The sequence below is a fragment of the Protomyctophum bolini genome (genome assembly GCF_963924005.1).
Source record: "Protomyctophum bolini genome assembly, chromosome: 14".
Taxonomy (NCBI): Eukaryota; Metazoa; Chordata; class Actinopteri; order Myctophiformes; family Myctophidae; genus Protomyctophum; species Protomyctophum bolini.
The window spans coordinates 41,731,552-41,747,820 of NC_137875.1; the positions used below are offsets into that span (position 1 = coordinate 41,731,552).

Consider the following 16,269-nt stretch of genomic DNA (forward strand, 5'->3'; position numbering starts at 1 on the left):
ATAAAAAGTACCAAATCGTCAAACCAATCAATGTGTCATTTTGGAACGATTTGGCAGTTAACCAGACTCTAGCAGTCCCGTTAAATACGGTAACGTGTCATTGTTCCGACCCATTACTAACCCTGTCCCAAACCCTAACCATAACCACACACGGGAGCCACAGGCTGAGTCTTGAACCGACCACGTAGTCGGACTAATGTGCAGGCCTCCTAAAGACGTGTCAGAATCAGAGTCACCTGTTCATATCTGAGTCAATTTACAAGCTGGATTCCAGTGCTCCTCTCTGGTAGTCCAAGCCCTGTGCACTCTGGTAACAGAACAAGCTTATTCAAGTTTGATAAGGCGGCATGCATTGTTGTGTTTATGACGGGCTGTGTACTGTAGTGACAAGGTGTCACTACAGAATAACAAAGACATCCCAAACAATGTCTGCTGAAAGTGACATCACTGACTGACTGATGCTGAGTGACAGCAGTCATATAACCATTTATAAAAGCTTCCTTCATGTTCATATCAAATGTCAAACTTATGCAGACCCCTTCACCAAAGACACTGACAAGCTGTAACATAATCCATTCCATCCAGCAACAACTCCATTCATTTAAAATGAAATCACTCCTATAACCACACATGCCGATGGTTTACTGAGATTGTTCCTTTTCTGTTAAACAACTGCAGTTCAGCCAAAAGCTCATTGTTAAGTTCAAGTCATAAGGATACCATAGCTGCTCTATGAAAAATCTATGATTTTCTTTTAGAGAGAGAGAGCGGGGGGGGGGGGGGGGGGTCCTGTCAGTATAGAGTGCAGCAGAGACTTTTTGTAAAACAAAAAATACATCGCATGGATGCAACTGGGACGTATCTTCAGTGATGTATCCCAAGGTCATCAGGGTTTCGGGTCTCCCAACATCATACCCCTCACTCAGGTGACCCAGCCGGTGGTGATCAAGCCCCGACTTACGTCCCATTAGCTACCCTCGATCAGTCCCATTAGGGGAAAACCAGGGCCACACAATCCGTTCCTCCCGAACTACTCTGCCGGGACTTGGAGGTACTATTCTGGCGCGTGGAAGGACTAGGCTCTGTGGGTTGACTCTTCCTACGTCTCACCAGGTCCACTCCTCCACAATTCCATATATTTTGCACATGCAGGAGTTGGACAAGCAGCAGGCATGCAGCAATAAAAGTAATTCAAATAACTGTGTTATGTAGGCCTACACACACAGTGCGTGTGTGTGTGCGTGTATGTTGAAATTGATGAATAAATTACATTTTCTAACCTGATGCTTTCTGACGATGAATTAAAGCATTTAATTCTGCCTTGATTCATTCAATAAAACAATATATAGGCCTATATTACTTTAAACTGGAACTGCACGTCTCTGCTCCCCTTCTTATCTCTGCCCAGTGGGCTTGGAATCTGTATTGTGTATTATATTCTCTGGGTGATCGAAATACCCATTGTGGCGTAGTCTCGTCTGGCTCTGTTTCCGGGCCTTAGTGCCCAGGTTGCACATAGACACTAATTGATACTGCAATCTCAATCTAGTTATAGCGGAGATGAAGCTAAAAGAGACCTTCAAGAGTAAAAAGTTAAAGATTAACTGAAGACTAAAAAACTAGCAACATACTGTACAGTTGTAGGACACAAAATTACAACTGTAGATATAAATATATATAAATGTGGACCCTGCCTGCAGTGCTCTAGTGGGATGTCGCATCCATGTGTCCAACAATGGATCCTCAATGACGGAAGCTGACCCAAGTGTCAAGACCCCAGCTTTACTGGAATGGAAGACAGCCTTCGCATCCTCAGAAAGTTCTTCAGTGTTTTCATTGTTAAAAATTGACAATCCATGATTGCTAAATTGGAATCTTATACAGTCCTACAGCACATTTTCAAACCGCTTGGATTCATAAAAGATTCGCACTAAAGGCTTTAATTGTCCTGTTTTTCTTTTGATGAATATATATACCATTACAATGTCTGTCATTCTGCAGGTCAAACTAACTGGCTGTATTTTGTGCATGTTTTTCGATTCAGTTAAGTAATTATCTCTGCTTTTTGGTAGTAATAATTTCTTTGTATCAAGAGGTAACGGCACAAGATTTGTGACCTTCAGCACAATGACTAAATGCTCTACAATATTCTATTTATTTTGTAGTGTAGACTTCAATACACTAGCTTACCTCTACCATTACTGATGCCTAATATTGAAAAGTGTACTGATCTCAAAGGTGGAGGAGTGAAACATTTGATTTGTATGGTGTGCTACCACCTAGTGGTTGCTGGGAGGTCTAACTGGTAGTCGTTTTATTTTTCAATGATGGGGAAGGCCTTGTTCTGTGTGTCAATGCAGTTTGGGTGTTGTAGTAGCTAATAATACTTGGAATTTGGCTAAAATGTTCATGTTTATCCCCACATTTTAAATTCTGATTTGTGTCATTAACCAATTGAAAAGCCAGGCAGAGGCAAATAAACAACTAAGTCAAAAAAGTTTTAATGCAGTAAAAAGGTGCTCCTGAATCAGTCTGGATAAGGCATCAGATTTCTAGGCACTCAAAATAACACCAAATGATAATGGCATCAATATTTATTTTTGGCTAATAGCAGCAGCCAGAGCACTGTGATGACATTCGCCAGGTGTGTATGTGTATGTATACAAGTTTTGAGGTAAAGAGCAGCACTTCAGGACTGAGCTACTCTGTAGACATGGAGTCTGAGTTTTGCACCTGTCCAGTGTGGCTAACGGGGGCACCATGCGAGCGCCAGGCTGCGGTGGTTAAAGACATTTGGTGTATTTTCTGCCGTACCCGTAACAGAAGAGATTTGGGTGGAGCTGCTCAAACTGACAACAGCAGGTATGATTTAACACCCGTTGGACGTTGAAGAGTATTCTTAGTTCATGTCTTCATTTTTTTCTCCAAAATAACGTTGTTATTCTCATGCTACTAGTAGTAACACAAATGCAATTATATTCACTGTTTCAGGTGCCGAAGGTGCAGTAATGCCCAGCTCGTTTCTGACACCTCTCAAGACACGTCAAACTGGAGGGAGTAAGTCACAACTCACATGCAGCACATCACAGCAATGCATCTATATAATATAATATACTGTGCATGCTACTCATCTCCCACTCTGTTTTCATTACATAGATTGCAAATCCTCAGACTTTGTCTAGGTCCAACAACCCCCATGCCCAACCCCAACTCTGCATCACGTTTGAGGCTGTAGGTGACGTGACAGATTGCAAATCCTCTGACTCCATGCAAGCCCTTTAGATCTGCCAGTGACCTCTGGGATTCTTGTGCTGTTTAACCTGAAGTGGCCTGTCTGTACTTTGTGTATGTTTTCACATAAAAAGGTATTTATGTCACATGATGTCAAAAATACTAATAGCAATAATCCACCCTATGGGTGGGTGGTAGCGTTGTAATAACAGGAGCGCTGTTGTGCCCACCATCTGTAGACATCCGCACCCCGCGAGCGTCTACTCCAAGTGCAGGCCGTCCGCAGCTCCTTGTGTCCACTCCTCATGCAAGCGAAGGAAACACCAGAACCACTCAAGAATGTGCAACTGGAAGTTCTGCTGACCGACCTGTGCTGAATCATGAAGAGGGTAAGAATTATATAGGGGCTCCATCTCGCGCCACCCTTATCCCTAAACGTATTTGCCATTTTTTTTACTATTTTGAAAGACATTGTGAGCTTGTAGATCGGCTATTTGAACTATTTTAAAAGGTAAGGTAGTAAAAAATGGCAAATTAGTTTAGGGATAAGGGTTAAGGGGTGGCTGACTGCTGTGTCAAAGCGGAAGAGGAGTGGCCATGATCACTCTTACGCCTTGATAAAATAAAATAAAAACAAGGCTGGCTGGGCACCACAGATCAGCAGATTGTGTTGAAAGAAATTGCTCACATCCAAATAAGTGACATGGTGACAAAATAGCATAGGGAGTAATGCTGCGAATTGTCTCAAAAGTGACCACGGCTGCCCACACTTGAGAACTACTTTTAAAAAGACCAGCTACCAACCTTCTGTAAATAATGTTTTTTTTTGGTTTATTTATGAGTTCTTTGTCCACGCACATTTTTATGTGACCAAATAGCATAGGGAGTGATGCTGTTACTTGTCTCAAAAATGACTGCAAAAGACACCAGGGCTGCCCACACTTTATTGACTGCAAAAGATTGCTGTTATGTTTCAAAAAGCTTTATACCAGGGCTGCCCACACCTTTTTTGACTTGAGAACTACCTTTAAAATGACAGCTATACCAACCTTCTGTAAATAATGTTTTTTTTATTTTTTATTTATGGGTTCTTTGTCCATGCACATTTTTATGTGACAAAATAGCATAGGGAGTATGACCAGAAAACGTCTCTAATTTTCAGGACATAATATCTGACAGCGAGTCAGATGGGACAGCAGGCTCAATCCGTGTGGAGGAACGGAGTGAGTCAGAGGAGACTGGAGGCTCAAGCCGGGTGGATGAATCCACACACCAGACGTGGACTGCAGCTGCACCAAAACGGCTTTGTTTAAGTCATAAATGGGCAACTGGCATCCCGGGGGTTGCATGCTGCTATTTTTAATATGATTATGTTAGTGTAACAGGTTTTTGGGAGAGTTGTTTCTATAAAGTTCAGACTCCAGTTCACACCAATACAGAGTAAACCAGTAAGACGCGCAAACGCGGGAAGCGAACGCAGCTCGTACATATTTAAGTTGTCACCATGACTCAGCCATAACCGCATAAGGAGTCCCCAAAGCAGCTCCATATATGGGCACAAAAGCGTGACACACGGACACACAGCCAAACACAATAGGGATAAGGTATAAAAGTACAAAATAAATGTATTACAATCTAAACATATCATGAATTCAACAATGCAATAATTAAATTCAAGGGTACCCTTTAAAAAAAAAAAAAAAACAATAAATCAATTAATTAATAAATAAGTCACTTCATCTGCATTTAAAATAGCAAGCATCAATTGATAAAACTGTAGGGGAGAGAGTCAGTGAGTCAGGAGAGTTAGAAATACCACAGTCCAGTCCAGTAGTTAATCCGATCCGGGGTTTGCGCCTCGCCACAGCCGACGAGACAGCTAGTTAAGTTCAGTTCGATCCACATTATCCAGTCCGGGACACTTGCAAACCATGACAACACACACACACACACACACACATACACACACACGCACGCTGGCGTTATTACTTTCCTTTAAAAAGGAGTAGGACGATGAGCATAGCAATAATCAATCTATGTGGTCTGCGCCACCTGCACCGCCGTCCTATCATCTGGCTGGCTCCAGCACCTGGTCCTCAATACAGAAACGGGGACTCGAATCACTTTACTGTCACACTAGTACAGAGCCTTAAAGCACACACTCAATGGCACTGAGGAATATAGTTACTTTCCTTAAGTCAGTTGATAGAGAGCGTTGACATTGCAGAGTGATCAATCTCAGCGACGTGGAGGAGGCGATGAGGACATCGGACCCACGGTGTGGCAGAGAGGTGGAGAGAAGTCCGGTCCACGGGCACAGCGTGGAGAGACCAGGAGATGATTTATCTGGCCTACAACATGTAGGGAGAAGAGGACAGAGAGAGAGAGGTCTGGTGTGATCTGACGACGGCGGGAGCAGGCACTGTCTGAGCAGAGAGAGAGAGCCCGAGGTAGGATCTAGGTGCACCTTTTATTTGGGCATGGAGTTTTCACTGGCGAATGAATGACTCAGTCTGTATCATGATAGGCTGCACACGCCTCGGTTAGAGCACCTGACAGGTAAACAATACTGTGGCATAATGTTCATTGTCCATCGTTATCATAGCGCACGGCACAAAATATAAATAAAGCAATAAAACATAAAGTTAACCATCTATCATGCTGCTCTACATAGCCCTGTGCATTCTGTGACATTAAACCAAATGGCATTCTCCACTCTATGACACTATTGTGGAACTACAGTAGCCCTCTCCATCTGGCCCACCCCTGGTTTGACTAGAGAACTTTTATCTCATACAGTATGTGCATCAGGTCCTTTCTGATGACTGCGATTCAGAGGAGACGGCAGTACAAACTCTGCGAAAGAGACCTCGTGAAGGAAGAAGACACAGGAGAGGAGGTCGAACTTGAGAACAGTCAAACCTTTTCCAAGCCAAACCAACCAGATCCAAAGTATGTTAAAAAGCAAGTTTGTGCCAAGAAGATCAGTATTCAACGAAGCTGGTATGAAAAGTACAGCTGGCTTCATTTCATTCCAGGAATTGATGGTGTTCTGTGTTTTCACTGCTCAAAGTACTTTAAGAGGGACACACCAACCCAGGCTAAGAGCATATAGAGAATGCCTTTGTTAGGACTGGATTTACAAATTGGAGAAAAGCAATTGAAAAATTTACAATTTATCAGGATTCGGATGGCCACAAACTTGCAATGACAACTCTGTTGCATGAAAACAGATCGGTTCACTCATAGCTGAGCTGTGCCTACACAACACAACAGGAAAAAAACAGAGCTACCCTATTAAAGGTTATTGGTGGGGTGACAATAGTGGCAACTAGTGATGAAGGGCCAGTCCTGGTAATCAGGCCTTTATGTCCCACCAGATGGACTGTTAGGGCTCCATTTTTGTCTCATCTTTCTAAAGCCACTATTTGGGGATTTAGGAGTGGGGAAAGGGTGTTCCCCCACTAAAGTTGGTATTTTGGTTACCTGTCTAAATCCCTTAAACACCTCCGTTACCCGTTATATTATGCATAGGTGTGGTTTGGGCGTTAAATAATTAAACAAAATTTAACCAATCACCAGTCCACGTGCCATATTGCCTTTAATAGATCCCTTATCCGTTGCCCGTTAGTGCTATATTGCTTCATAGCCTTACGGTCTATAGCCCATGGAAAGAGTGTTGCGTTGCTGTTTTTACAGAAAATAAGCCAGACAGTGCTGGCTGCAGTCTCCACAGTCCAAGACAGCTTTAAAGACAAAAAGGGACTCTGAGCACTTTGATAAGATATTTGAGAAGGCACAAGGTATGTGTGAACGACTGTCTCTAGAGCCCATTGTTTTTTCCACGCAATCGTAAGCACCCCCAAAGATACAGTAGGCTATTCTGGGCCGGCTGCTGCAAAACTGTTTGTGCGACAGATTTCCTGAGATGCTCAAAATGTTCAGAATACTCATGTTTGAATAGACCATATGTCGGTCGGTCATCTTTAAGTTAAAGGCAGGGTGGAAACTAGCCGCAATTTGCCAATGACTGCCCATACTGTACATCTAAACAGACAAAGTCCTATCTAATTGTATTAAATTATGTCACTAAAATTGCAGCTGTATGAAAAACTTGAATGATGCTCTTTCTATCTGCCAAGTGTTTGTTTCATAAAAATCACACCCGTGTGACTCCCCCCCCCCCTCTCTCTCTCTCTCTCATTAGCAGGCTACAGTGCAGTACTACAGCGCCCCTACTGGCCCCTACTGGTACATACTGGTGCTCATTAACGTCACATAGGTGAACAACACATACAGACATTTCTGTTCCTTGGAGTGGTTGCACCATAGACATGTTATGAGCTACTTTATGTCAAGTGATTTTTTTTCTCCAAGTGTTGGAGTTTGGAAGCGCTCCCTTTCAGTAACGCAACATCCTGCTGCCTCCTGCATTATGTGCAAATCCAAAACAGGTGGTACGCATGCAGGACTGTTGAGTGATTAATCAACGAGCGCCTCCAAACTCCAATACTTAGAAAAAAATCAACTGCAAGGAATTTATTGACATAAAGTAGCTCATGACATGTCTACCGTGGACTTTTATGAAACAAAACTTTGCAGATATAAAGAGGATAATTAAAGCTTTTCGTACAGCTGCAATGTTGGTGGGTTTGACATAATTTAATACAATTAGATAGGACTTTGTCTGTTTGGATGTGGCTAGTTGGCCACCCTGCCATTAACTTCAAAATGAAGTGCATATCTTAGCCAGGTCCTGGAGTATAACACTGTGGAAACACTATACAAGATGCCCAACAGGGGGCACCCTTGTCTCACTGACCTTTCCAATGGAAAAGTGTCAGTCAGAACCCCATTTCACTTTACACAGCTCTTGGCATTACTAGGCTACTATACAGCAGTTGAATCCATTTAATGAGCATAGGCCCAAAACCGCATATCTCTCCATTGTTTTGTAAAGGACATTATGCTGAACTCTATCAAATGCTTTATTTAAAAAAAAAAAACACACACATTTCTGGACGGGAAACCCTTTTGGTGTTTTAAGCATTATGTAATACTTTAGCTATTGAAAAATAGCAGATCTACAAGCTCATAGCATGGCAGCTTGTAGATCTGCTACTTTTTTATTGTGAAAATGTGGCTCAAATCTTAGAATGTATATTCTTCCAGAGAGAACGTTTTCAACTCAAATCTTTGCTTCTGGGGGGGGTTCCTGGAGCAACATATGTTCAGATGGGGGTTGGTGGCCAATAACATATAATTGTTGGGGTCCTTGACATGAAATATTGAGAACCACTGATATAGAAACATGAGGTATTTCAGAAAACTTTTAGAAGACATTTTTTTTATTTCAACGTCAGGCCTAAATAGTCTATATTTAAGATTATACCACCTTCTCCATCATTATTCATATGGGGAATCACATCTCGCATTGTGCATATTATATCTTCTATATGCCTGTGTAGAAGATATAATGCTACCCAATACCCTTTTAATCCTATTTGCCAGAATCTTATAGCAAAAGTCATTGTTCAAGAGACTGATTGGTCTGTAGTTCTCTACTTTCAGTTTTCTACCCTTATTTCTTATACAAAATTGTGATTACACCAGTCGACATGGATTGTGACACCAGCTGCATCCTCCATATGCCTGTAAAGCCTTACCTTTAGCCTTACCTTTAGCCTTAACCTGAAAAGGTTTTATAAAAGTCCCCTGTATAGCCAGTCTGACCCTGCGGGCTCTTGTTAGGCTGAATAATCTATAGCTGCATCAATCAATATAATATCATCATCACATACAGTAGCTGTTTCTCAGATTCACTTATTTTCACCTTGTTCAAAGCATTCTCAACACACTCATTGTCAACGTCCCTAACATTTTTGGCACTACTTTCCCCAATTTAATTGTGTAATAATTGTGAACACAATGGTCAATACAACTATAGTGTCATTGTGTGTACTTTGGGAGCTGTCAGAAGAAGGAGGTTACAACTCCCGAAGCACCGCCCATTCACCTCGGAAAGTGACGAGTCAATATGGCGCGTCATCACGGGGGGATCTGGTCGGGCCCCCATAGGATTACATTGAAAAGTGGCTGTGGGAATTACCATATTAAACACTCTACTAAGGGAGTAAAAATATAACTTTGTTAACGACCATGAACGGGGATATTTCGGCTATCACACGTTGTGTTTTGTTAATAATTGAGCAGACCGTTTTTGCAATATTCATAGTGAAACAGGGCTAGCGTCGGTGGCTAGTTGCGAGGGGCGTGTCTTAACTCTTCTCCAGGCTGGTTACAGCGGGCCACTGAGAGGCAGCTATCCCAGAATGAGTGCTTCTCTGTGGGTACTAGTAGGCTATAAGCGGGGTGACTTGGCATGATTATTATGGAGGGTTTTTTTCTAGACAAATGTTAACATAGGATTAATACGGGACATGAAGCATATTCATGAGGGAAAGTTGATAATTAAAAGAAAGACTTTAATAACATAACGGTCCGTTTGGTTCCATTTTCCTTTACATGAAAACTTTTATATATTGCAGTCACATATGCTTGCTTAATAATATCAACGTTCCCATCTTTTATCATCTACATGCGTCGGTCTTGGTTCAAATTATACCTACTGTTGGTTCCAAGGTATAATTTGAACCAAGACCGAATATCATTACGTCGGATATGAATTGCAAAAGCAGATTGAACGCTGGCGAGCCATAGTCTCTCTAGACAGACTGCATGTTGACTCGTGCAGATTATACATTATATACAGTATAATTGCGGGGGTGGGGGTATTGTATAATATAGGCATACTGTTAATTCAGTCAATTTCTGCAAACATAACTACTTTTAGCTGATAAAAGTTCACCAACCAACACCTCGTTCCTTTTGTTTGTCTGCTCCATTGAAGTGCAATGAAGTCCACTCCTCAGCGTGTCCTTTTTCATCAGATGATTGATTCACACACCTACCAACTGGCTGCGTTCCTAATGTTATTAATTTATCATACAATGGTAATTCTAACCATTCTATCAACGCAGTTAAAATATTTAGCTATAGGCTACAACATGAACATGATTTATGATGTACAGTAGTAGAAATAGACGACCTAGACTATAATTATGCAAGGAATAGGCTAGCTTGAAATGCCTGGTTGTTGTGCAGTGATTCTCAACATCATAGAATGTCATATACATTATTATATTCATATAGGCATTTATAGTTATGTAGGCATACGCATACCTCTTCAAGTAGAGAAATGTACATTGCTCAATGCTCAGCTTCAAATGATATTGCAACAAAATGTGAAGTATCACTTTTATTTAAAATACAAAAATATATGACGGACAATATTCTGCAGTCTCCCCGGAATCCACAGAGCTCTGGACCATGCAGGTGGCGGCGTTCATGACACAGGCAATGTCCCCCTAAATGACAAAAGACTTGATTAGAACGGTAGACTAGCCCACTGTTGGACTGGAATATATCCCACTAAATATTAATTTCATTTATGCAAAATAATCCATGTTTGGGTTGAATGAATGCATGTTATCATACACGAATGCCCCCGTCCCTACCACAATATTCCCTTTTGATTATTCAATTCTTACAGTAAATACACACTTACAGTAGCCTGATAGACATGTAAAAGGAACGCTGCATAGAATAAATTATTATCAAATCGATGCAATCGCATAACGTGCGATGCTCCACCATGTATCGGCTGGTTAGCATAGCCAAGTTGGCAACAGCTAATACTAGCAAAGTTTACTTACACGTGAAACAGTCCCGCTGGTGGCTGGAGTCTGGACAGTTACAGGAATCGGTGGCCCTTGTGTATGGAAGACTCAGCTTTTTCTTCTCCTGGCTAATCTTTATTATTTGTGCTTGTTATTAGAATAACAAGCTGCTTTCGTCCACATAATGTTGCTGCATACTGTAGTGTGTGCGCGCAGCGCCCGGTGAGCCGGTTTAACGTGAGAGCAGATCAACTTGAAATCGCAACGGAGGCGCGCCGTGTCTGGTGGCCTTGAGCCACGGGAGGCACCGCCGAGCGAGGCGCTAGCCGAGCGAGTCGCCGTGCCGAGCGTTGCGACGGCCACCAGACCCGACTCAGCGCCGTCCGAGTTACGTCCCGATAGGCAGAGAATAGTATATATTAGTAGCCCCTAGTTTCATTTGCGAGGACAGCTACGCGTCCTGTCGCCGTTAGAACATCTGCGCCGAAGACGCCGTTTCCACGGCGACGGATGATGTCATTTCATTTTGATCTGATTTCATCCAAATCTGACACACCGGCATCCTGGCAGTCGATGGGCGTGTCGAGTTAGCATTCCACCGAGACAAGGATTTCGACCTCCCTTGATGACGCTGCGGTGCGCGTCATCAGGCAACCCAAAGTTTATTTCTCCAAAATGGCGGATGTCGATAATTTCAGTTGATAAAGCTAAAATATCAAATGTGGCTCCTCCCCAAAAATGTTTTTATATATAGTTGACATACTTAAGGGTTTTCTGAGAGACGTGTGTCAACAGTTTAGCAAATAAATAACATGTTACCCTCTCTTTAAATGATTCTACCGTTTCTAGAATACATTTACTTTTCACCATTTTTATTTTATTTTACAATTCATGAATATAATTTATCTTTTGCTTAGTTTTTTCAAGCACTAGGCTATAGGAAGAAGGAAGTACATGTTTCACCCTCTACAGAATATTGTGCCCTACTCCTCACAATTGCATGCATACATAGGCTACATTTGTTTTTCTCATATTCATCTAACGCAGGATTTATTTTCAAATATGTTTTAACATTGTAATTCATATTATTACCAGCACTTTCAATTTCCCTTGATAGCTTTTCCCTCAGTTCCTTTTCCTCCTGTTTCTTTCTGAAATGACTTTGTTTTGCATATAGGCCTATACTTTTCTTTTTCAGGGAAAAACCATTCACTATAGCAAGTTCCCAAACTTGTTCATGCCAAGGAAAGGACCCCCAAATTGACACTTATTAGCCCACGGACCCCCAATATGAAAAATATGCCAGGGACTAGCAGTGATTCTCAAACTGTTTCATTTCAAGGACCCCCCCCTCCCAGAGACACTCCTGTGCATGCTGACTTTCATTCTCCCTGGGTCACTCAAATACAGACCCTCCTGAGTCCCTTGCCCAAGGGAAACTATCCCTGTGGCAATTGTGCTCAGTGCAGCAATACCTTTAAGGGTGCTTTTTTCACTCATCCCCATACAGGCAAGAAGTTCAAATTTCAGAGTATAATCACTTGTATTTCCATGTGGTCTATATGATCCGTTGCCCATGTGGATTGGCCTATGTGGGCAAAACCACTAGACCGCTCAAGCAACGAATTAGTGAACATAAGAGCTCCATTCTGAGAAACGACCGTGATTACCCTATTGCTGTCCATTTTAATGACTCTAGACATGACATTTCTTCTTTTCGTTTTATGGGTATAGAACAAGTTCGCCTGCCCAACAGAGGCGGTAACCATGACCTGTTACTCAAACAACGTGAAGCATATTGGATCCATACCCTTCAAACCCTTCATCCAAAGGGGCTCAATGATGGACTGTTACTAAATGTGTCCCCCCCCCCCCTATACGCTATTTACTAATACGTAAAATATATAAGCACTTTAATTCAGAACTTCTTGCCTCGTTGAGTGAATTTGGTTTGTGTATATATATTCTATGTATTTTCCACTCTGTCTGTACGTCATGAGAGCAGGACCTGGTGACTTTTGTCTCTTATTGTTGACTATGTTGATTTCCTAATGTATTTGTACAACCATTAGTCTTTACATCTTTTCTCGTATAATGTAAAAGTTATTTGGGGTCCTTGTGCCTTTAAATGATGTCAGCAAATTGAGGATCATCACAAGCTGTACCTCTTCCTCTAATTAGACTCTGTCTATTGTGATTGGTTGATTCTTTTTAAAACGTTTGTATATTACAATTTACAATTTAGGCATTTAGCAGACGCTCTTAATCCAGAGCGACTTACATTAAGCACGAACAAAAAGCATGGGAATACATCACATAAAGACATTTATCATGAAACATGCGTAGCTAAGAAAGTAACAGTGGAATATCTATAATGAAACTATACATATAAGCTATACATCTATACTACTATGCTACACATATGTACTATAACGTGCTATGACTACATACAATGCACTTATGCTGTCTACATAACATGCTATAAGTCTGTATCAAATGCTATCTAAGTCTACAGAATTGCTATCTAAGGGGGTGGGGTAAGTGCTATGGGCCATGATGGAGTCTGAAAAGGTGGGTTTTCAGACTACGGCGGAAGATTGGGAGTGATGCTGCAGTTCTGACTGCAATGGGAAGTGCATTCCACAGTTTTGGAGCCAGAAGGGAGAAGAGTTTGGGACGTGTGGAGCGTTGTCCCGGCGTTTTTAGTGAGGGTACTTCCAGCTTCCCTGCGTTGGCTGATCTGAGTGAGCGGGAGGGTTTGTAGGGTTCGATCATACTTGCAAGATATGGGGGAGCCATACCTTTGGTTGCTTTGAATGCCAGCATCAGAGTTTTGTATTCTGTTATATAAGTAACTCTGTTAAAATGATGTGTTATGCCTGAGAAAGGTCCGGAGGGACCGAAACGTTGCTTCATTAAATAAGACAATACTCTTGTGCCGAGCAGGTACACAGTGTGCGGGTGTACCTTATTGCTTTCAAGGACCCCAAGTTTGACATGCATTACGGACCCCCATTTAATGGAATTTCTATCTCTGGGACCCCCAATTTATATTGTAAAATCGATGTTAGTTTAACTCTGACAGTGTACAAATGGAACTATGTCCCGTTAGTGGGTCCATTTGGTTCCATACACTATCAGAGTTACAGATGGGTTGGCTTTTATTTTGTATTTAATTTGAATTATGAAGTGAATCTCACTTCAATTCAAGTGAGATTTGAGTTTTGTTATTGTATATTTAGTTGTATTATGGTTAAAACTTTGAGAGCTTCTGCTCTGTCTGCACAGCAAACAAGACCTGCTGTGTTGTGGGGTAGCTGCATGTGGAAAGCCTGATCCAGTCTACAGCCCGCCATGGACAGTGACTATCCGAGGGGGGCCCTGAAATACAAAGGAACGTGATTAATATCTCATTTACTGGTATGTAGGCACTAGGCCTACACCACGTACGCACGCGCGCGCACACACACACACACGTCACATTTATTAACGTCAGAACGAAATTAAGGAAGGATCAGCTGTTTGCGATCACTTTATAAATGCCGGGGCGACGTGGGTGTACTACGAAACCCACACTCGAATTTGGGGCAGATTTTACACTCAATTGATAAATGAGGGCCTTAGTGTCTTGCTCAAGGACACAGAATGGGAGACCTTCCATTACCCAGGTGGCCTACTCTACCGAGCTCCTGAGCCACTGCCGCCCAAAAACATGAATATTCTAAAATGAATGATGATCTGATAATTTAGTATAGCATACATAATGTCCTGTCATTTTATCATATATCATGCAACACAACATGCAGAGTTGTCAAAATATTAATATTACATTTACAGTTTCATATTGATATTTGATATTTTCACCTGGCCAACTTGTATAATTCCTGCATACGTTACTGGCGTGTCACTACAATGTTTTAATAGCCCGTTAGTAACAGCACGTCCTCAGCAGGACTTTTACATTCTTGTTGTGTTCATATAGTTTTAACCATGTTGCATTATGTGGTACTTTAGCTATTGAAAAATAGAGCTCTTCTATTTTTGAAAAATCATGAAAATGTTTGAATATATTCTTTCAGAGTGAATGTTTTTAACTAAAATCTTTTCTTCTGGGGGGTCCCTGGAACAACATATTTTCAGATGGGGGTCGGCGGCCAATTACATATATTTTTGGGGGTCCTTGACATAAAAAGCAAAGCTTTTGCACACCTACATGCGACAGGTGCGTATAGGAGATGGTACGACGCCCGATAATGAAAAAGGAACAAACACTGTCTTCAAATGCAGTGAACCAACTTTAATAGGGAAACAGCAACGTTTCGGCCTATGCGGCCTTCATCAGGCTATCTTTGAGGTCCTTGACATGACATTTTTTGAGAACCACTGATATAGAAACATGGGTTTTCAGAAAACTGCCAGGATTTTGGAAGGCATTTGTAGAATCGATCTCAGGTCTAAATGGGTTAAGCAGACTTATTTCAAGATGCTCCACTGTTTGTGTTCATACAGTCTTATAGTAAAGTGTCACCTGCACTAACCATGCAGCCAAACCAGCCAAATCCAGATGAGCATGAAGAGACCACACGCCGCTCGAGCTGTGAAGATCAGAAGACAAGATAAGTGCTTCACGCCTTCCATTAGACCACACACACACACACACACACACACACACACACACACACACACACACACACACACACACACACACACACACACACACACACACACACACACACACACACACACACACGCGCGCACTGCAGACAGACACGCAGGCTGTCTGTCTGACAGTGAGGGAAGAGGACAGGGGGATAGTCACTGAGTAGAGGAATTATACAGAAGAGAGAGGGTAGACTACTAGACTGTATCGCCATTGTGTGATATATGGACCCTGAGTCTGTACTAAAGATAGAATAACAAATGTCTTGCCTATAATGACAAACCCGAGGCTATGTTCATTGGAGATTGACAGTAATGTTAGTATTAGTAAATAACTAAAAAGTAGTTTTGGAAAAATGGAAACTTGTCAACTGCAGGATGTGGTTAGAGACGTCATTTATCATAGATCTGCTGTGTTTTCCTGTAAGTGAAGATGTTATCTTCTGATTTAGAATGAGTGTGTTGGCCTAAAAATGTGTTTGCGGGCTGGTTGTCGAGAGGGACCACGGCGGGGGGGGGGGGGGCTGGGAGGGGGAAGGGGAGATGACGCAAGAATGTCGTGCTTAGAGACTGAAACAGTATCAAAGTGTTGTAATAGAGTTGACTCCCCTGTATGGTAGTGATGGCTGGAGGTGTTGTT

The 16,269-nt window shown here is 41.9% G+C and overlaps 1 long non-coding RNA gene across 1 annotated transcript; it reads right to left on the reverse strand.

Annotated features, from left to right (window-relative positions):
* Positions 1 to 10,534: 10,534 nt before the first annotated feature.
* Positions 10,535 to 11,450, reverse strand: LOC308328180. Its single transcript, XR_013965266.1, has 2 exons — positions 11,007 to 11,450; positions 10,535 to 10,658 (listed from the first exon to the last, which is right to left on the reverse strand). It is a non-coding gene; the product is annotated as an uncharacterized lncRNA (long non-coding RNA).
* Between the last annotated feature and the right edge of the window lie 4,819 nt (positions 11,451 to 16,269).